Here is a 22,914-nt window from a genome sequence, read left to right on the forward strand (position 1 = left end):
ATACACACGTGGATACGCTACCGCCATAGCACATAGAAGCCAATACTTCAATTGCTTTAAACGTAGTAGATATTTGGAAAATAAAGTCACTTTTAGGAATGTCAGCAATCACTGTAACATTATTATAGAAAAGGCGAGAGAGCCATATGCTCGTTTCATCAAATGTAAAGTGGAATAACAGGCGAATAACAAACAAGGTCCTAGACAAATGCGGGCCCTCTATCCTGATCCATTATCAATGGACCTAAGGTGATTTTATCAGCATCTGACAAAGTCAAACTCATTATCAGGAACTTTACATCACACCCTAGAGCCACCTACCTCCCAAATTTCCTCCCAAGAAGGAAAATAATCTGAGCGACATCCACATAGCTGTCTATTACGTTGGCAAACTGTGATGCAAAGCAACTAGAACTGACAATATTCCAGTTATATAACTAAAAAATACTGCAACAGAAACTTGCCCCAAAGCTGTTTAATTGTTCCCTAAAAGTTAAATGCTTAACAACACATAGGAAAACCTTATTAGTCTTCCCAGCATTTGTAAATACTGGAAGTTGATCTTCTGTGCCTCAGTACAGACTAATTAGCCTTCTGTATGCCATGACCAAGTTGCTTAAATCCGTGATAAATACAAAGAATTTACACCAACCTCAGCAAAAACAATCTATTTAGGGACAAGCAGAGTTGCTTTATTCATAAAAGATTTACAGGTGATATACGGATTTCAATTTCATATAGGATCAGTAAATCTATCGTTTAGGGTGTTATTCTTTAGAGCAATATCTCTTGACATATAAATGGCATTTAATAGGGTTTAGCACAAATGTCTACTTAACAAAATGTCCAGGTATGGAAATTCTGGAAACGTCTTCTCAACCATCACAATTTTTCTCTCCGATAAGTTTACACAAGCAATTGTCGACAGGCATAAATCTGAAGCTCTAAGTATCGTGCATCAACGATCCATTTTGAACACAACAAAACGTTCCCTCAAATCATATTCTAAGTTCATTCGTTTACATATACGCAGATGGCACTGTGGATAGATGGCACAAAATACCAAAAAATATCGATTGTAGGTGCACACTGGCAATGACGAAAATCGACTAATTGCTGAGCGGTAACGTAAACCTACATTCCGATCGTGACTTGAAGCCATTAAAATTGCCTAAAAATGGAAACTATGGTACGTTTACATTCTAATCTGGATTGGGATTGCGTAAAGAAATATATAATTTATTTTACGTTCAATACTGGCGGAGCATATTTTTATAAAGAGCAGTTGAAACCAGGCGCATGCAACTAAACTGCTATGTCGCGTCTTCCGGCCCCAGAATGCAGTGGCAACGGAGTATGTTCGTTCTTTGTCACCGCTTAAAAAAACAAATCCGTTGCCACTGCATTCTTCATCATTGACGCTGCCTAATTGCAGTTTAGTTTTTTTTTTTTTTAATAAAACTTTATTCCGCCAGTCAACCAAAATCACTCCTATCCCGCGGTGTTTGTTGAAGATTGTGTTAATAAACGTTGTTATTGTTTATAACAAGCGTTTTCCGACATTTTCATTTGTTTGCTTGGAAACTTTTCTTCCTTCCGGCAACGAATCCAACCTTCGTCGACTAGACCGCACTCATCTCTTCTTTCTACGGATCTTGAAGCATAGTGGGCATGAAAAGAAACCGAGAAACACCAGTCGAAACATGTGGTGATCACGAAACCATTGGCCAACTTGGTGTCGTGAAGATATTGTAACACAATATAGCAGGGATAAGATCGGTCTCACATGCTTTCGACGTGTCTGAGTGTTTATGGCATCACGAACAAGAGAATTGGTGAATTTCAGGTCATCGTTTGTGGCTTCTCTCCGCAAAAGGGAAATTTGGGAGGGGTAATAAGTTGGGTCTAAATTGGAGTTGGGGGGCAAGCTGTCAATCAAGCAGCTTTGCCTTTTCGGTCGCCGTGTAAGCAATCTCCAAGTTGTTGAACAATGAGGGAATTGTTGATTGACCATTATTTACTAAGCTGCTACAAATTTTCCACAAATCGCGAGTCCCTAATTTCTGCAACAAGGCGTTTTCTAGTAGTTTCGAAATACTATCTCTTGGTTGCAGCTACTTCTCTTATTTTTAACTTCTATAAACTTTTTTCTATTTTTATTGGACTTATGCTTGGCAAATCTTTGGAATGCATGATGCTTTTTGAGCGATGACAGTTACACAATCAGAGATGCGCCATTGTAGAGAGTAAAGTCTGCTATGTAACTTTCGTGTGAGAACATGCCTTTCAATAGCTGCTTTGAATCATTCAGATGCCTCATTTGCACGCTATTCCTCAGGAAAAGAAAATATGCTACAGTATGGAGCATATCGGATATGACTCATTATGTCTTCCCAATTAACCTACTTCTAGTATCTTGTTTGGAGTAATGGCTCATTAACTTGAGGTCGAGGGTTTAGGATAATTTCTACCATTACCATAATATTTTCCAGTGGGTTATAGGTATTTGTTACACAAGCTTCAGAAACAGTAGTTAGAAATAGATCTAAAAGACGGCTCAGGAACGTGACTGTCTGTGATATGGAATGGGATATAGAAAGGCTATGTGTAATGCTACCAGTCGCGTTTGTGTAACTAGAGAAACCAAACCAATTACTGTGGTGGACATTAAAGTCACCAAACACATGTACTTTGGTACTAGTAGTTCTATGCTGTCAGAGACTTGGTTAATTAAAATACAGCCCCGTTTCGAGGGAAAACAGTAAAATAGTATAAATAGCTAATGTTATATCGCATCTTTAGTCTAAAGGGCCTGAAGGGCTGATCGTCTGATTCTAGTTTTGATTCTATAGTCAAGGGGAGAGTGTTCCAATACAGACTTCAAGTTCGTCCATATGTCCGCCAGAGTTCTTATGGCAATATGAGAGATAACCAGACATGTTAAAGCGGTCAGAGTGGATTGTGGAATATGGGTTGGTTTCACTTAGCGCTAAGACATCAAGAGAGTTTGCTAGGAAAAACGATTCTGCATCGCCTAAGTTAGTTCCATGTCCGCGGATTAGTGAATGCAATTTTCAAGGGAGGAAGAGAGTTCATTTTGCTTGAGTTTGCGACTGGTTTAATCTTAATTTTTGATTGAGCTGTCATTTTAGTTAATAGTTTCAGTTTAAGGGTGAAAGGTTCTGGACACAGTTGATGTGCATACTATTATTATTATTATTATCATTATTATTATTATTATTATTATTGTTTTTGTTGTTTTTGTTGTTGTTGTTGTTGTTGCTGTTGTTGTTGTTTTATTAATATTATATAGGTACGTGCAAAATGAATGCCGATACTCAAAATGTATAAACATTTTGAGCCCTCCCTTTATTTAAAAATTCACTAAAAATCAGCAAATTAACCAATTATCATGAAATTTTCAGTATTTATAAAATATAGATTAAGAAATATAATGAAGTCAGAATTTTTATTTAATATTTTTGCTTTGATTTTTAACATGTATTGTTATTGTAATGTTTTTCCTTGGAAATAAATACATTATCCGCATTGATTTCTTTCATCGTCCAAAATTTGTCACTAAAATTCGGTTCATCTTCGAGATAAATATAAATTTCACCACTTCATATACATGCAATCGCCGCATTAGTTTAATTAATCCAGGATGTCAGTGTTGGGTATTTTACAAAAGCGTATATTAGAAATTTAAGAACCGAAAATCGTAAAATAAAATCCTAATCTAAATAAAAATTGAATCTCTTACATGTAAGAATCGCCTTTCGTGAAGTAAACATCAACATTTACTCTTATGAAGATGCTACTTGAGACGAAATAAATAGCAAAAACTGACTGAAATTTCATTTTACGACATTTAATCATTTTATCGTATCATCCTCAGAATCGAGAACAGGGAAGTACCGTATTATTTTCGAATATGATCACTTGTAAGAGAATGCACTCTATTTATATTTTACAATTAAAAAATGTTTCCAATGCTTAATATAAAATATTAGCGAATTCCGTGCATGAGAGTTGCTGGGAAAAACAAAATGGCTACATTAATTTCCATCTCTGAAATTTTACTCGATATTTATCTAATATGTAAATTTTAAATTTATTAGCAAAATATGCTGTTCCCATCCGCATATTTTTCTAGTATTTGGATATGTATTTTAAGTAGTGTATATATATATATATATATATATATATATATATATATATATATATATATATATATATATATTGCTCACAGTATTAATGCTGGAGTCCCTCAGGGGTCCATCCTGAGCCCAACTCTTTTCCTGATCTACATTAATGATCTTCCAAAATCACATCCTTACATCATTCGTAAACATTTTTTGCTGATGATACTACCATCTATGGTAGGACATCTAAGACCGTAAACGATCAAGTTCTCTCCAATTCTCTCTCCTCTGATCTTGATCACGTTCTACAATGGGGAAAGGGGAGCTGGTTACTTTCAATGCATCTAAAACCAAGGTTCTATCTTTACATCACCAACGTTCTGATCCCCATTTGGCATCAATTAAAATGAATGGTTCTCGTTTTGGGGAGGCCTCAAGTTTTGACAAGCTTCTGGGCTCGACCTTAACTCCTGGTCTTAAATGGAACACGTACATCAAGGATCCGTTCTTGACACTCCGCCCGACAGAGTAGGGGCCAGGAACCGTCCCACCAGCTGTCGGACTGAGGTACACCGCTTGGGTACTACCTAGGAGGTCCACCCTCCCATGCCTTGCCACCAGGCTTTCCGGTGTGGCAAGTTAATCGCTTGTCATCTGAGGAATGCCGACGAGGGTGCCCAGGCAATTTTTGTGGATACAAGAGTGGCCCTTCTTTGGGGGAGCTCGCCTGTTCTCCACCTTCCTGCATTGTGCCAAATTTTGCTGTGGTGGGCAGCCAATAAATAACTACCCCCACTATGAGTCAAAAACAGTTTACACATCCCCTTTTTTGATATATAACACGTTGCAACAAATTGCAGGTTCCTATGTCTAATAACACTGTGCAACAAATTGCAGGTTCCTATAAAACCAGACTGATTGGCTAGCATCGCTCCTTTTTACGCTATGAACTCCAAGCTAAGTCGAACTCCGCGGTCCTAAAGTTAAGAAACTTTTCTGTTCGTAACTTTTGAAGTCTACTAATCTAAAAACACTAACATGTTTTACTTTTTTCTTCTTTTTCCTTATACCAAGTTTGACTTTAATCCTGAATATTTGTCTTGTTTTCTTTTAATTTTTGTCCTAAATCTTTTTTTAACCAATACTTTTTCTTATATTTAAAACGAGAGAAAAAAAAAGTCTCCCATGAAATTTAACATTTCCCAAATTATATTTGCATATTATCTGGACTTAAAAATATGCGGCTTTTTTTTTCATCTAAAGTATGCATAACTTCTGGCTAGTCTAAAGTTAATACGTAACCCTAAAGGTATTACTTCTTAACCAGATTTTTAAACGAGTAAAAAATAACAAGATAATTTGATAAAAGTTCCATTATAGCATATTTATTATGAGGTGCAGCTGGAACGGTCGAACATCCTAGTTCGAGGTAGATACAGGCAAAAGTATCCATGCATTAATATGGGAGGGGAGACTATCTTCAAGTAATATCCTAAACTGGGAATAGGGCAAAGGACTTATATTAAGTAGATATTAATAAGTCCTTCTCACCTTTTTTTCGATTTTTTCTTCAATGGAGAGTAGATAATGCATGTGGGTGTGTTATCGGCAGCTCCAGTAACTATCGCTTCTCCTTTTTTGTCCTTCAGTCCTCATTTCCAATGAGTGATTTTTCTGACAAAGGGTGAAGAAAAAGCTGATTTCTAGGTCGGTAGTACTTTGTAAACAGTAGTCTAAGATGTCGGAAAATTTCTGTTTCTATGTCTATCCTTGTGGTCATGTCACTAGTAAGGGTGCTGGAGGTAAACGTTTCATCTGGGCTGACGTTACCCGGCTGATAGGCAGGGACCCGAACCTTGGATTAACCACTAAGGAGGCTGTCCTATCAGCGGTGCAAAGTACCAGGGCTGCTGTATTATCATTCGGTGAATGAATTCTGGACCATACAGTAGATTCTGGTAGGGCCTCTCTACTAGTGGCTAATTGTTACGGCTTTACCTTATCATGTGCTCAAAAAAAAAAATTTCTTGTCTTTTTCTTTCTTACTTTCCCTCTCTGTCCTGCTCCAACCAAGTCTACCGACCTGCTCCACAAACCCCAAAACCTCATCATGACAAATCTAAAAAAAATAACACGAATAAACCTAGAACCCCATCCTCCAACGTAGACCTCTACTACCAGGTCTCCTTCTCCAACATCAGGGGTCTACGTTCTAACCTTCCAGATGTTGAAACACAATTACAGGAAATGAAACCGGACATATGCTATCTAAGTTAAAATGGCACAGAGCAAACCACTTCCCTAGACGAATTAATAATTAAAGGATACTCTAATTTAACATCTAAATCTCCCCTTCAAGATTGCCCTGGGCATGGAATATGTGCCTACATTAAAGATGGCTTTCCATGTGGTAGGGATATCTCCAGAGAAGACCCTAATTTACCTTATATTTGCTCCGGGTTGCACTAGTTTACACCACTGCATTTATATTTGCCCTCTATCGCCCCACAACAGCGGAGTTACTATCTTTAAGACCATATCTGAGAAAATTGACCACATCCTGTCTACTCATCCTTCGGCTAACATTCACATTTTCGGTGACTTCAATGTCCATAATGTGAAATGGCTGACCCACTCGAATAAAACCGATGACGAGGAGAGGTTCTGTCATAATCTTGCCACTGCCTGTGACCTCACAGATTTTTCACGAATCAACCCGTGTGCCCGATACTACCGATCAGTATGCAAGCCTTCTAGACCTTTCCTCACAAATTCCCCTTAGCTAAGTTCATGTTCCGTTCTATCTCCTCTGGGATCCTCCGACCACTCTGTTGTAGCAGTTAAGATAAAAAATGAAATGTAATAAGTCTTCAGACGTACCTCTCAACCGTATTGTATATCGATACTCTATGGCTGACTGGGATAGCTTCCGTACATTCATATCTGACCTACCTCTGAATTCCATGTTTAAAAAGGATGTGTCCTCTATAGAATCAGACCTGACTGAATTGTTAATTGTAGGCATAGACCGATTCATACCATCCAAAAAATTTCAACAAAAACCTAACAGCCAGCCATGATTCTCCCCTGAAGGTGCTGCTGCCATCGCGCACAGAAATCACTTTTTCCATAGCTACCAACGTAATAGATGTATTGAGACTAAATCTGCTTTCAGGACTGCCAGCAGCCACTGTAAAAGAGTAATAAAAAATGCAAGAGAGCTACATGCTCAGTCCGTTAAATCCAAAGTCGCTGAGCAGCGGCTTGGCTCCCACCTGTTCCGGCAAATAGCAAACAGCATCTTGAACAGAAGCGTGCGTTCTATCCCAACTATTTAAAATGGACCTGAGGTCATCTCGTCAGCATCAGACAATGCCAGACTATTTGCCAAGAACTTTGCAGCTAATCCTACCCTACGGGACAAAGACCATCAACTCCCCGTATTTCCTCCTATAACAGACAACACGCTATGCAACATACAAATATCTGTGCGTGAGATCGCCAAGCTAATCAAGAACCTTGATTCCAGTAAAGCAACTGGCCCTGGCGGCATTCCAGTTATAGTGCTGAAAAAGTTCCAACCAGAACTTGCCCCCATACTTACAAAATTGTTTACGCGTTGCCTTAAGGAGAAGTGCTTTCCAACACTCTGGAAAACCTCATCAGTATGCCCTGTATTTAAGAATTCAGGTGAAAAGTCATCTCCCTCACAGTACAGACCAATAAGTCTCTTGTGTGTCATGAGTAAGTTGTTGGAATCCATACTAAATAAAGAAGTAGCCAACCACCTCAACAGAAACAAACTTCTTAATGACATTCAATATGGTTTCCGCTCTGCAAGATCTACATCAGATGTGCTAACGATTATATCTCATAGGATTGGTGAATCTCTCGACAAAGGCTTCCTTTCTAGGGCAATTGCTCTTGACATATCGAAGGCCTTCGATAAGGTATGGCATAAGGGCCTACTTCACAAGATTTTCAGCTACGGTATCACTGGAAATGTTTTCTCAATCATTAAATCATTTCTCTCCGATAGGTTCATAAAAGTAGTGGTTGATGGGCAGAAATCAGAGGCCCACAGTATTAATGCTGGAGTCCCTCAGAGTTCCATCCTGGACCCAACTCTCTTCCTGATCTACATCAATGATCTCCCAAAACACATACTTAAATCATTCGTTGATATCTATGCTGATGACACGACCATCTATGGCAACACATCAAAGGCCGTAAATGACCAAGTTCTCTCTAATTCTCTCTCCTCTGATCTTGAGCGCATGGTAACGTGGGGAAGAGATGGCTGGTCACTTTTAATGCATCCAAAACCAAGCTTCTATTTTTACATCATCAACGCTCTGATCCCCATCTGGCATCAATAAAAATGGATGGCTCTCGTTTTGGGTGAGGCTCCATATTTATACAAACCTGGATCCTTCTACCGCTCCAGAAGATATCTCACTAATGATACAATTCTCTATATAAAAGCCAAGTACGTCCAAGGATGGAGTACTGCTGCCACATCTTACCAGGAGCTGCTAAAAACAGCCTATCCTGCCTTGACAAAGTACAAAATAGACTTCGTGGTTTAGTGGGGGATGCCCTTTTTTCTTCTCTGCAGCCTCTCTCTCACAGAAGAGACGTTGCGAGCCTGTCCTTGTTTTATCGTTATTTCCATGGCAAGTGCTCGTCTGAGCTCCAATCTCTCGTTCCCCTCGCCATCTTTCACGAGAAACACCCGTCTGGCTGAAACTACTGTCAATAATTTTCCCCGCTCTTTATCTGTCCCTAAATCCAAACCTAGATTCCATGAGCAGAGCTTCTTTCTCAGAAGTGCACGCCTGTGGAACTCTCTTCCGTTTGCCTGTTTCCCACATGACTACAAATTGGATGCCTTCAAGTCCAACATAAACAAATTCCTAACAAACTGCCCCCTTAAGACTGACACTCTATCAAATCTCCAATACTAATGATTACTACAATACTATCTCATTGATTACTATACACGCAATAACCCTTATCCCTGAGTGGCCTTTGGGCCTTGATAAGTGGTGACCCCCATGTAAAAAAAAAATATATATATATAATGGAAAAATCCTTTCGGATTCAATTTTGGTTTTACTTGAGAAAATGAAAGAAAAATTAATTAAATAAAAATAAAATAGGCAAATAAATGAACAAATAAAAATAAACCAATAAAATAATTGTTTATTTATTGATTTATTTTTTGTTTTGGGGGAATTTGTCTTTATTCTCATTGGTCAAAAGGAATCGTTAATATATTGGTATAATGTGTGCCAAAGGAAACCATTTTTTTTGTAAATCACATTGAGTTTTTTTTTTGATACATATAAAAATAAACATTTTTCAAATATATATAAACATACAAATAGAATGCTTTTCAAATGCATATAAACATATGCACAGAAATTTACAAATATACATTTTTAAACAAATGTTTGCAAAAAAATAATTATATAAAAAATTATTTGACAAAAAGGAAATTTACAAAGAAAAGGTTTTAAAAAGTGACGTTTTTTTTGTTTTAAAAAAAAACTGGAACCAATATGGCAGGTTAATTTGATTATTAAGATAGAAATGATCGCAGTGTAATGTGCTCGAGACAATTTACAATTTTTTTTTTTTTTTTTGTGATTTGGACTATTCATGCTTCTCTGTTTGGGTTTCTGAAAAGAGATTTATTCATAATTAGAGTCCAAAAAGTTCGGTTATAAAATGTTTTAATTTTATTCTTTTTATATGTTTAGTGAAAATGTCGGCTATATTATGCTCAGACATCACATCAGTAAGAGTAATAGATTTTTTTACTAATTTCATGCCTTATGAAATGATATCTGATATCAATATGCTTCGACCTTGGATGGATCATAGAATTATTTGCTAATGAGATACTGCTCTGATTGTAACAATTAATTACTATAGGTTTTTTACTTAGATCAGGTTTTAAAATAGACTTTAGGTGTTCAGAAAAATTACCTCTTGCGCGGAATGGGTAAGGGCCACATATTATGCTTCACAAGTAGAAACAGCAACAATTTTTTGCTTTGTAGTTTTCCAAGAGATCATAGGCCCAGTCTTTGACGGTCTGGAACAATGCCCCGTTATACTTTTTCTATCCTCAGAGTTACCCCAATATGAATCTGAAAATCCTTCTAAATTTAGAGGATATGTAGACATTTTAAATAGTAAAGATTCTTCCTTGGTTCCTTTTAGAAAACGAAGGACTTATTTTGCACGAGTAAGGTCCTTAATTCTTGGTCTCTATAAGTTTTGAGATAGGTTTGTTACAATGTAACATATGTCAGGCCTAGTTCCAGTCATCAAATAGATGAAGTTTCCAACCATTTCTCTGTATAATCGATTACCTATGGATTGTGTTTCGGTCCCTATATTTTTATTTATGTCCATTTTGACGGGAATTTTACGCAGTTTGCAATCTTGCATTCCGAACTTGAGCAAATTTTTTTCAATGTATCGTGATTGGTTAATAGTTATAGTTTCACTTTCACAGGTAAATTTTATACCGAGGAACCATGACAGTCGTCCAAGATTGACTATTTTAATTTTTTTATTTAATTCATTTTTAACATCTTTTAAAGTGTTGTCACAGTTTGAGGCGAGTAATATATCGTCAACCCAAAAAAACAAAATCAATAATTTATTACCTACAATTTTGGAATACATGCACGCGTCTACGGGACATTGCTTGAATTTATGTTCTATTAAATAATTCTGGTTAAATTCCAATTGTGTGCACTTTGTTTTAGTCCATATAATGATTTATTCAGTTTCGATACGCATTTTTTATTTTTTATTTTAAATCCATCTGGAGGGTAAATATAGATTTCATAGTCAATCGGAGCATTTAAATAAGTATTTTTACATCCATTTGATGTATTGTTAAATTGTATTGAGCGGCAAATTGTAATAAAATTCTAATTTTCGTTGGTAAAAATGTTGCAAAATATTCCATTCCAGAAATTTGTTAAAAACCTTTTGCAACAAATTTTGTTTTAAAAGTTTCGCTGCCAGAAACTGATTTTTTGGAAAAGAAACCCAGCGTGAAGAAATATTTTCATACGTTGGTTTTACCAATATTTCTTATGTGTTATTTTCAGATAAAGCTTTCAATTCGGATACCATAGCTTGTTCTTGGTGATTTTCTGAATTAATCGCCTCATTATAACATTCCGGTGCGCTGTTCAACAAGTAACACTAATCTACTGCGTAGTCTTGTATCTTTTCAATTTGTAAGAAGTCTGGCCTTTTTCTCTTCCTTATTGGGTATCGACGTGCCTGGTTAATATTTTCGTCAGAATACTGTAATTGTCGTCGTTATTAATATTTTCGTTGTGATCGATTAAGATGCTAGGTAATATTTCACGTTTTTCATCCACTGGATCGCAATTTTGTTAATTTAATGTATCATTGAATTTTATACATCTACCCCTTTTTATGGCATTTTGGTCTGGAAATTAGATTAAATATGCTGGACTGTTTTTATTGTAACTTACGAAAATACCTTTTTCGCTTTTAGTATTTAGTTTACTGGTATTTTCTATAATTGCAAATCAATCTGAACCAAACATATGCATTCGGTTCATTTTGGGTTTTACACCGCAAAACGGGTCATACGATGTTTTGTCTAATCTTTATTGAACGATCTATTTCTGATATATACTGCTGCCATTAAAGCGTAAGTCCATAAACTATGCTCTAATTTCGATTCGATAAGTAGACATCTTGTCATCTCAAAAAGGGCTCGACATGCCCTTTCAGCTGCGCCCTTTTGGAAGGGGGAATACGGCGCAGATTGCTCGTGTTTAATACAGTGGTTAATTAATATAAGTTCAAAGTCTTTCCTAGTAAAGTCAGCCGTATTGTCTAAGCGAATACATTTTACTGAGCTGTACGGGGTAATATCCACTAAATATTTCTTAGTGACGAGGATAGTGTCAGATTTGTTTTTTTAGAAAATAAACTATAATCAAACCGGAAAAATCATCAATAAAGTTCAAGACGTACCTTAGATTATTTCTCCCCATCGGGCTGATCGGACCTGCTAATTAACAATGCACAAGTGAGAGAATTTTCGTAGCTTTTTTGTCTGGCGTTCTGCTTATATATTTTGCCATCTTCTCCTGTGCACACACATCACAATTTGGGAGATCGTCTGAAGGTATTATTTTCATGCCTTCGAGTACATTTGGTAATTTTTTAATATCAGCTATATTGCAGTGTCCTAGAATTTTATGCAGGTTTCCAAGTCGTTACAAGTAGTTTTTGAGGGAACCATACTTTTTAAATAATATAGTCAGCCATTTTCTATAATGTTCAATACAGTTCAATTATGTATATCAATTTTGACTTGTTTTGGCCAAACTTCATATTCGCGCCTTGTTTCTTAAAACGTGACTAGTTAAACTTCAGAATAAAATCACGCTTTCTCTTAACGGTTAATTTAAAAAAAAAATCTTCTGAACGCTATTAAAAGTTAAATTCTTCACTAGTTTGCAGTTTGGAGACGGAAGCGTTGTTGTGATAAGTGATTTTCTCTACTAATTCGCACTTTTTATTTTTAGATTCCAATATTAATAACTACATTTTATTTCAGTATTTAATTTATGTATTTCTGTTGTATAAAATGCTAGCTTTTTTTTTCTCGTCCATAAATATTTATCTACCAAGTTGATCTTAAATATTGTATAATCAATCCATTATATTATCATTTTCAGTCCCCCACCCCTAATTTCTGGCTCCCATCTTATCTCGCAATTACTTATAACGTCACCAACTAACTTCGGAAGAAATCCCCCACCCATCTGCTTTTATTTATATCATAAGTTTCTTAAAACGTGACTAGTTAAACTTCAGAATAAAATCACGCTTTCTCTTAACGGTTAATTTAAAAAAAAAATCTTCTGAACGCTATTAAAAGTTAAATTCTTCACTAGTTTGCAGTTTGGAGACGGAAGCGTTGTTGTGATAAGTGATTTTCTCTACTAATCCGCACTTTTTATTTTTAGATTCCAATATTAATAACTACATTTTATTTCAGTATTTAATTTATGTATTTCTGTTGTATTAAATGCTAGCTTTTTTTTTCTCGTCCATAAATGTTTATCTACCAAGTTGATCTTAAATATTGTATAATAAATCCATTAAATTATCATTTTCAGTCCCCCACCCCTAATTTCTGGCTCCCATCTTATCTCGCAATTACTTATAACGTCACCAACTAACTTCGGAAGAAACCCCCCACCCTTCTACTTTTATTTATACCATAAGTTTCTTAAAACGTGACTAGTTAAACTTCAGAATAAAATCACGCTTTCTCTTAACGGTTAATTTAAAAAGAAAAAAAATCTTCTGAACGCTATTAAAAGTTAAATTCTTCACTAGTTTGCAATTTGGAGACGGAAGCGTTGTTGTGATAAGTGATTTTCTCTACTAATTCGCACTTTTTATTTTTAGATTCCAATATTTATAACTACATTTTATTTCAGTATTTAATTTATGTATTTCTGTTGTATTAAATGCTAGCTTTTTTTTCTCGTCCATAAATGTTTATCTACCAAGTTGATCTTAAATATTGTATAATAAATCCATTATATTATCATTTTCTGTCCCCCACCCCTAATTTCTGGCTCCAATCTTATCTCGCAATTACTTATAACGTCACCAACTAACTTCGGAAGAAACCCCCCACCCATCTGCTTTTCTTTTATATCATAAGTTTCTTAAAACGTGACTAGTTAAACTTCAGAATAAAATCACGCTTTCTCTTAACGGTTAATTTTAAAAAAAAAAAAATCTTCTGAACGCTATTAAAAGTTAAATTCTTCACTAGTTTGCAGTTTGGAGACGGAAGCGTTGTTGTGATAAGTGATTTTCTCTACTAATTCGCACTTTTTATTTTTAGATTCCAATATTAATAACTACATTTTATTTCAGTATTTAATTTATGTATTTCTGTTGTATTAAATGCTAGCTTTTTTCTCGTCCATAACTGTTTATTTATCTACCGAGTTGATTGCAAAAATAGATTACCTAATTGTACTCATTTTTAGTTCGTGAGAGGGGAATCTATCACCATACTTTCCCTTAAACACGTCAGTTGGACTTTTATTAAGTACAATACTTAATAGTATTTTTTTTAATGGAGAGTAGAAAACGCATTGTGGATGCGTTATCGGCGGCTCCTGTTACTCTCGCTTCTTCTTATTTGTCCCTCAGTCCTCATTTTGTAATGAGTGATTTTTCTGACAAAGGGAGAAGAAAAAGCTGTTTTCTAGGTTGGCAGTATTTTGCGCGAACAGTTGGCAGAGTTGGTCGAAATTTTCTGTTCCTATGTCTATCCTTGTAGCCATGTCACTAGTAAGGGTGCTGGAAGTAAACGTTTTGTCTGGGCTGACGTTATCCGCCTGATAGTCAGGGACCCGAACCGTGGATTAACCACCAAGGAGGCTGTCCTATCAGCAGGTGCAAAGTACTGGGGCTGCTGTATTGCCATTTGGTGAATGGAATCTGGACCATGCAGTAGCTTCTGGTGGGGTCTCTCGATGCCATACTAGTGGGTAATTGTTACGGCTTTACCTTATCATGTGCTACAAAAAAAAAATCTTCGTTTCTTTTTCTCTCTTAGTTTCCCCTCTCTGTCCTGCTCTAAGTAAATCTGACGACCTAGTCCACAAATTCCAAAATTTCATCATGACAAGTTTCAAGAAAAAATACACGATTAAACCCGGTTCTCCAACTTCCAACGTAGACCCCTACTACCATATCTCCTTCTCCAACATCAGGGGTCTTCGTTCTAACCTTCCAGAGGTTGAAACCCAGTTACAGGAGACTAAACCAGACATTTTATTTTTAAGTGAAACTGGCATTGGACAGGCTATTTCCCTAGATGAGTTTGCAATGCAGGATACTCTAACTTAACTTCTAAATCTGACCCCCAAGATCGCCATGGGCATGGAATATGTGCCTATATTAAAGATAGCTTTCCATGTGGGAGGGACATCTCCAGGGAAGATCCTAACTTACCCTATATGTGCTTCCGGGTTGCTTTAGCTCACACTACTGCATTTATATTTACTCTCTATCGCCCCCACAACAGCGGAGTTACTATCTTTCAAAGCATATCTGAGAAAATTGACCAAGTCTTTTCTACTTATCCTTCAGCTAACATTCACGTATGTGGAGACTTCAATGTTCACAACATCGAATGGTTGACCCACTCAAACAAGACCGATGATGAGGGGAGGTTCTGTCATGATTTCTCCATTGCCTATGACCTCACTCAGATTGTTCAGGAACCTACCCGTGTGCCCGATAATGACGGCCAGTATGCGAGCCTACTAGACCTTTTTCTCACAACTTGCCCTGAACTATGTTCAGTTTCTGTTCTGTCGCCTCTTGGATCTTTCGACCACTCTGTTGTATCAATTAAGATAAAAATGAAATGTAATAAGTCCCCAGACGTACCTCTTCATCGTACAGTATATCGATACACTAAGGCTGACTGGGATAGCTTCCGTACATTTATATGTGATCTACCTCTGCATTCCATGTTTAAAAAGGATGTGTCCTCTATAGTATTAGACCTGACTGAATGGTTAATTGTAGGTATTGACCATTTCATACCCTCTAAAAAGTTTCAGCAAAAACGTAACAGCCAGCCATGGTTCTCTCCAGAATGTGCTGCTGCCATTGCGCACAGAAATCACTTTTTCCACTGCTTCAAACGTAATAGATGTATGGTAACTAAAGCCGTTTTCAGGACTGCCAGCAACCATTGTAAGAAAGTAATAAGGAACGCAAGAGAGTTGTATGCTCAATCTGTTAAGTCCAAAGTAGCTGAGCAGCGGCTTGGTTCCCACCAGTTTTGGCAAATAGCAAACAGAATCCTGAACAGAAGCGTGTGCTCCATCCCAACTATTATCAATGGACCTGAGGTAATCTCGTCAGCATCAGACAAAGCCAAACTCTTTGTCAAGAACTTTGCAGCTAATTCTACCTTTTGCGACCCAGACCGCCAACCCCCAATATTTCCTCCTGTATCAGAAAACACGCTATGTGATATACGTATATCTGTACGTGATGTTGCGAAGCTAATCAAAAACCTTGATTCGAGTAAAGCAACTGGCCCTGATGGTATTCCAATTATAGTACTCAAAAAACTTCAACCTGAACTAGCGCCCATACTTACAAAACTGTTTAAACGTTGTATTAAGGAGAATAGTTTCCCATCTCCCTGGAAAATCTCATCAGTATGCCCTGTATTTAAGAAGTCAGGTAATCGCTCATCCCCCTCTAAGTACAGGCCAATAAGTCTCCTGTGCGTCATGAGTAAGTTGCTAGAATCTGTGTTAAATACAGAAGTAATCAACCATCTCAACAAAAATAACCTTCTTAGTGACACTCAATATGGTTTCCGTTCTGCTAGATCTACAGCAGATGTCCTTACAGTTGTATCGAACAGGATTAGAAAATCTCTCGACGGTGGCAATCTTTCTAGGGCAATTACTCTTGACATATCTAAGGCCTTTGATAGGGTATGGCATAAAGGTTTACTTCATAAGATCTCTAGCTATGGTATAGCTGGAAAAGTCTTCTCAATTATTAAATCATTTCTTTCTGATAGGTTCATAAGAGTAGTAGTTGAGGGGCAAAAATCAGAAGCTCACAGTATTAATGCCGGTGTCCCTCAGGGATCCATCCTGGGCCCAACTCTTTTCCTGATCTACATTAATGATCTTCCAAATCACATCCTTACATCATTTGTAGACATTTATGCTGACGACACTACCATTTATGGTACCACATCTAAGACAGTAAACGACCAAGTTCTCTCCAATTCTCTCTCCTCTGATCTTGAGCACATAGTACAATGGGGAAAGGAGTGGCTGGTTACTTTTAATGCATCTAAAACCAAGCTTCTCTCTTTACATCATCAACATTCTAATCCACATTTGTCATCAATTGAAATGAATGGCTCTCGTCTTCAGGAGGCCTCAAGTTTTGACAAGCTTCTTGGCTTGACCATTACTCCTGATCTTAAATGGAACACGTATATCAAATCTGTTGCCAAGGCCGCTGGGAAAATGGTGGGATCTTTCTATCGATCCGGTAGATATCTCACTGCTGATGCTATTCTCTATCTATATAAGAGCCAGGTACGTCCAAGGATAGAATACTGTTGCCACATCTTGGCAGGAGCTGCTAGAAAGGACTTGTCCTGCCTTGATAGAATTCAAAATAGACTTCGTAGCCTCGTAGGAGATGTCCTTTTCTCCTCCTTGCAACCTCTATCTCACAGAAGAGATGTTGCGTGTTTATCTCTGATGTATCGTTATTTTCATGGAAAGTGTTCAACTGAGCTTCAGTCTACGGTACCCCCTCGCCAAACTTTCACAAGAAACTGTAAACACTATCAATAATTTCCCCCACTCTTTGTCTGTGCCTAAACTTAAACGTAGATTCCATGAACAAAGCTTCTTTCTTAGAACTGCACGCCTGTGGAATTGTCTTCCGTTTTCCTGCTTTCCGGCTGACTACAATATGGTTGTGTTCAAGTCTAAAGTAAATACGTTCTTGATGAGCCGTTCCATATAAGTTATCCAATTTACCAAATTTTCATTACTAATGATTACTATATTGACCAATTTCTACTGTACACTCTTTAACCCTTATCCTTGAGTGGCCTCTGGGCCTTGATAATGTGGTGATGCCTTTGTAAAAAAAAAAAAAAAAAAAGCCTGCACGGAAAATATGTCTTGCTTAAATGTAGGTATGAACAGAGAATTTTTTTAGAATACAGTTACAGATTTGCCTTTATTATTTTTAGGGATATTTTAGCATAGCCTCTTTTCAAGACCATATCATTTATTTGACTACCGTTAGCAAGTTCGACAAACTGACTTTGTGGATTAAAGTTTGAATAAAAATTAATAAAATCAGATTCCTTGGTGATAACGTGTGCAGTCTAGAGGGACGTTTGTGGTATTGTCAGAGTTACATGTGAATAGAAATGTATGTTCTTCCTCAAAGTTCTCGACGCTTTTTACGGAATACTTTTTAGAGCGTTTATATCGACATTGGAAAATTTTATGGTTGGGTTGTCCACAATTATAGCAGATAATTTTATTCCTTTTCTTGGGAAAATTACTTTTGGGGAACACGTTGCGGTGAGGTGTGTAATTTGGTGGTGTCTGTTTTCGAGAAGCATTTTTGAACTTCATAATATTGCTGGAGTTATTACTGTCCACGAGCATATGATTACTCTCTTCGTAACTGCGCAATGCCACTTTAAATTCACTGAAATTTATGGGTTTGTCTTTTTGCGTCTTTTTGCGTTATAACAGTTGTTTAAAATCGGCTGGAAGTCCATTGAGGGTCATTAGAATCAACAAACTATCGCTTATTATTTCACCTGAGAGTGTTAAGGCATTGGCGGTTGTTTCTGCCCTTATAACGTATTCGGCAATAGTTTCATCCTCGTTACGTTTCAAAGACGATAATTCTGTATATAGGGATATTATTTTCGGTTTCCCTTTTGATAAATAATGTTCTCTTAATATGTTCAATGTTTTCCGTCCGTCATCCAAGGCGTCTTTTATAATCAGAGACAAACTTCTATAATCTAAGCATTGAATTAGTTCTGCAAAAACAGTTGCGTTCTTTTCGAGACATTCGGGGGTCGTAAGGATTCTCTGTTGGAGATTGTATCACTTTTTGTAGTTTTCGAATCCTTACATATCCCACAAATTTTATCTGACACAATTAGAATTTAGATTCCGATCCGTCAAAGAAAAGGCGATGACTGGGCCCATAACATGTTAAATGTTGAGACATTACGTCGAACAAAGATGGCGGCGTAGTTCAGATCACATCCTGCGTGTTATTGGCAGTAACCAAAATTGCGGCCAAGAATCAAATGCAGTTCGTGACGTAGTTAACGGCGAACTTGTATTTAGTCGTTACAGCCCCGACCTTGGCATTATCTACTACCAAGGCCTTATTTGGGGTCCGCAACAACTTAGGCACCAGGGCCAGTAGGGGGAAGTGGGGAAAAATAGGGGTCTTTGCTAGTCCTAGGCTAGATTGGCGTTTGATAGCAAGTACTTTATTAAGTAAAACCTACACTAGAGTTTCTATCACGCACTAATTGCAAAACCGCCTAACATTCTTACCAGGACTTACTTAAAATAACAGCTCCCCAGCTTACGAAATGGCGGACGACATTCACTCTGAAAAAATTTAAAAACAAATATGTACAGGAACAAATTTTTTTATTTTTTTTTTATTTTTGTAATGGGGTGAGATGATGGGGAGGGGGCAAACTAGAAAACACCCAAAAAGAAAGAAAAAGAAAGCAAATAATCAAAATGCTTATGAGAGCGGGTTAGTAAGGGGGCCCCTCCCTACCTAACAGCTGGTCTGTCGTGTGAAACGCCCACTGTCTTCCGCTCCTCTCCCCCCGGGGGAAGAGGTGAAAGCAAGCAGGTCGTTCCCTAGAGAGGAGTGGAGGACCTACGGCCGGGGACAAAATAAAACAAGTGGACTGGGCATCTTTGGAAGCTCTCCTAGTACCAATCTAATGAGAAAAAGACTACGGGAACAGGATCAACAAGCATACTACCCTAGTCTAGGCCATAATAAAGCATCAGCTATCCACTCTTGGTGGTTACACACCTATTCCTACCCATCTTATAACGTAAACCTTATATTATGTAACATAAGGGGCTGGGTTCCGAGAAAAAACAAACCTCAGCACCTTAGGAACAATACCACTAGGGTGGAAACGCGAACTCGAACCTAGCTCCTCGTCGGATGCACAAACTAGTGTTGTGCACCCATCTCCTATCAAAGTCTATGCGAGACAATCTCTTCCAATCACATCTAATTTTTATTTTAAGTTGATGCTTAAAATAAACAACCAGATCCTGATTGGAAAAAGATCGCCACTCATAGACAATGTCCAGACGTGTAATCCAAGTCACTAACCGAGCTACCGCTAGGATCACTAGAAACACCGACCGTTTCTCTCTGTCAAACGGCGGGTCCACATTGTCGACTACGTACGTTAAATCAAGTTGCACCGACCGCTCGAGGTCGATGCGAGCCGTTACCCCTCCGACATACTCCCAGAGACTCCGCACCCCACTGCAAAGAAAGAACGCGTGTTCTCTCGTTCTCTCCTCCTCTTTATCATTGCAGCGTGGACACGGGGGATAATAATAATATTCACTATCCCTACAATCCCTGGCTAGTCTGCCAAAGAGTGGCAACGCGTCCCGGAGTAGCCTCCACGTAATTGAAAATTCAGAATTATTGATGTAGCTACTGGCAGGCGCCCAATTCCAAAGCGAGAGAACTTCCCCCCTCGACAGATGTAGCCGCTCCACCAGCGGGTCTTTTGCAGCCCCACCACTAACTCCTCATATAGCCTCCACCTAGGCCGTGCAAGGTCCCTGGACCCCGGCAATGCCCTAAGGGCGGCTCGGCATTCGGTCAGGAAACACCGTTCCCCTACCGGTCTTCTGCGACCTTCAACGGCAGGGGCAGATATGAGCCGTGGAAAAGCTTGCTCCACGACTGGTACCCAGTGCGTTTCCTCCATCCGTGTTCGATTCAGGAACGCCAATCTTTCTGCGTGCTTGTGGCTTTGCAAATCAGGCATCCCCAAACCTCCCTCGCTAAGCTTCTGCGTACATACCTGTCTGCGGACATACGGCTTTCCTCCCTTCCATAGAAGTTTGAAAAGGAGGCGCTCTAAAGCCTTACAGCGTTCCGCAGGCAGGGGAAGAACAGATAAAAGATCAAAGGAATCACGTACGTAGCACATGCCTCCGCGCGACCCTTTAAGGACAATTTCCTCCGAACCTAAGTCCCAACCGACGACTCGACCTTAGTCTGTACTTTCGACCAATTCTTGTCCAACTGGAGGTCCGGCCCGAACCACAGACCGAGGATCTTTACTGGGCCATCAGTCCAGCCGAACGCACCTGGAAGCGAGTTTATCCCGGTCCAGGCGCCCACCCGCAGGCCAACGGACTTGCTGCGATTGATCACGGCGCCTGTGACAACTTTATACTCAGCGATCGCCTCTATCACCGCTTTAATATCGCTACGTTGCGCAGCGAACACGGTGACGTCATCAGCGTACGCGGACACCCTGGCAAATTTGCCGCCAGGCAGAGCTATGCCGCGCAGGACTGGTCTCGACGCCTCGTCCCTTAATTTGCGAAGGAAGGGTTCCAACGCCAGGACATACAACAGAGGCGACAGCGGGCAACCCTGCCGCACCAACCGGGAGACCCCAAAGGGCTCCGACAACCTACCATTTACCTGCACCACTACCGCGGGATCACGATACAGGGCGAAGATCCACTTGCGGAAGTCCGGACCAAAGCCGGCGGTTTCCACAACAGCCCTCAGGAACCCATGGTCCACCCTGTCGAATGTCTTGGACTGATCTAAATTGATCAGCGCGGCTTCAGTGTCGTCTTCTAACCCCTCTAAGATCGTGCGAACCAAGTGCAGATTGTTCTGAATTGATCGACCCTTCACAGCGTAGTTCTGATCCGGTTCGACCAAGTCAACGATAACAACCTGCACTCGGTTCGCAAGAACGCGGGCCAAAATCATGAAATCTGCGTTAAGCAGAGTAATGGGCCTATAATCGTCTAGATTCCCCCCTCCATGTTCGTCCCCCTTCTTCAGAAGCGTGACCACTCCTTTGGTTACCTGCCTCGGGATCGAATCCTGGGCAAACCAGTGGTTAAACACGCCCGTCAGAACGGGCACAAACATGGGCGACAGCCTCAAGAACAATTCGTAGGGCAAACCATCAAGCCCCGGAGATTTGTTGTAGCCAACCTGCTTCAACGCAGTAATGACCTCACACTCCGTAACCATCCCCTCGCAGCTAGCCGCTCGGGCCGCAGTAAGGCGGAGCGAGCCAGCTAAATAGCTGCAAAACTCCTGGCCGCGGAGTCTGGGTAGTTGGGTGAAACACTCCTCCAAATGTTGCCGAAACCTATTGCAGATCGCCCGTGCCGACACGAGAGAGCGCCCTTCCAGGTTTTTCACCTCCCGAATGTACCCATGCGAGCGGCCTTACGCTCAACAGCGTCAACATTCACGGCTTCGTTGGAGACTCTGTTTAACCTAGCCCTAACTACTTGACTTTCATATCGCTCGCTAGCCAAGCCATTGAGGTCCCCCTTAACTAGAGCTAGATCTAGGGAATCCACCCCTGCCACCGCCCGTGTCAGTCCGGTGCCTTTTGGTCCGAGCCCTAATTAGCGCGAGGCGTTGGCTGTATTGGACACAAAAGTGGCTAATGGTGACCTTAAGCTTAACCCACCAGCTACTCCCGGTAACCGCCCCCACTAACTCCCTCTTAATTAGTGTTGTCATCTGCTCCCGAAAGTCGTTCGACTCCAACAATGAGACGTTCATCTATCAGTAGCCAGCCAACCTAGGCCTATTACCTAATTTCAAACGGGCCAACACAAGTTTGTGGTCCGAATGACCTAGCCAGTGGGACGAGATAGAAAATCTACATCGCCCCTTCTAATTAACAAATGTACTCGGACCAGCGGCCGAACTAGATTGCCACGTCCACATCTCCCTCCCAGGGTGATCTAGACGGAACCTGTCGACCAGATCGCACGAGGCTATCAGGCTAGACAGGCTGTTGTTACACCGCTCCGACCTACTAGACCCCCCCCCGACTTTATCTATC

The sequence above is a fragment of the Euprymna scolopes genome, chromosome 25, assembly GCF_053919585.1.
Source record: "Euprymna scolopes isolate OS-2025 chromosome 25, ASM5391958v1, whole genome shotgun sequence".
NCBI lineage: Eukaryota > Metazoa > Mollusca > Cephalopoda > Sepiida > Sepiolidae > Euprymna > Euprymna scolopes.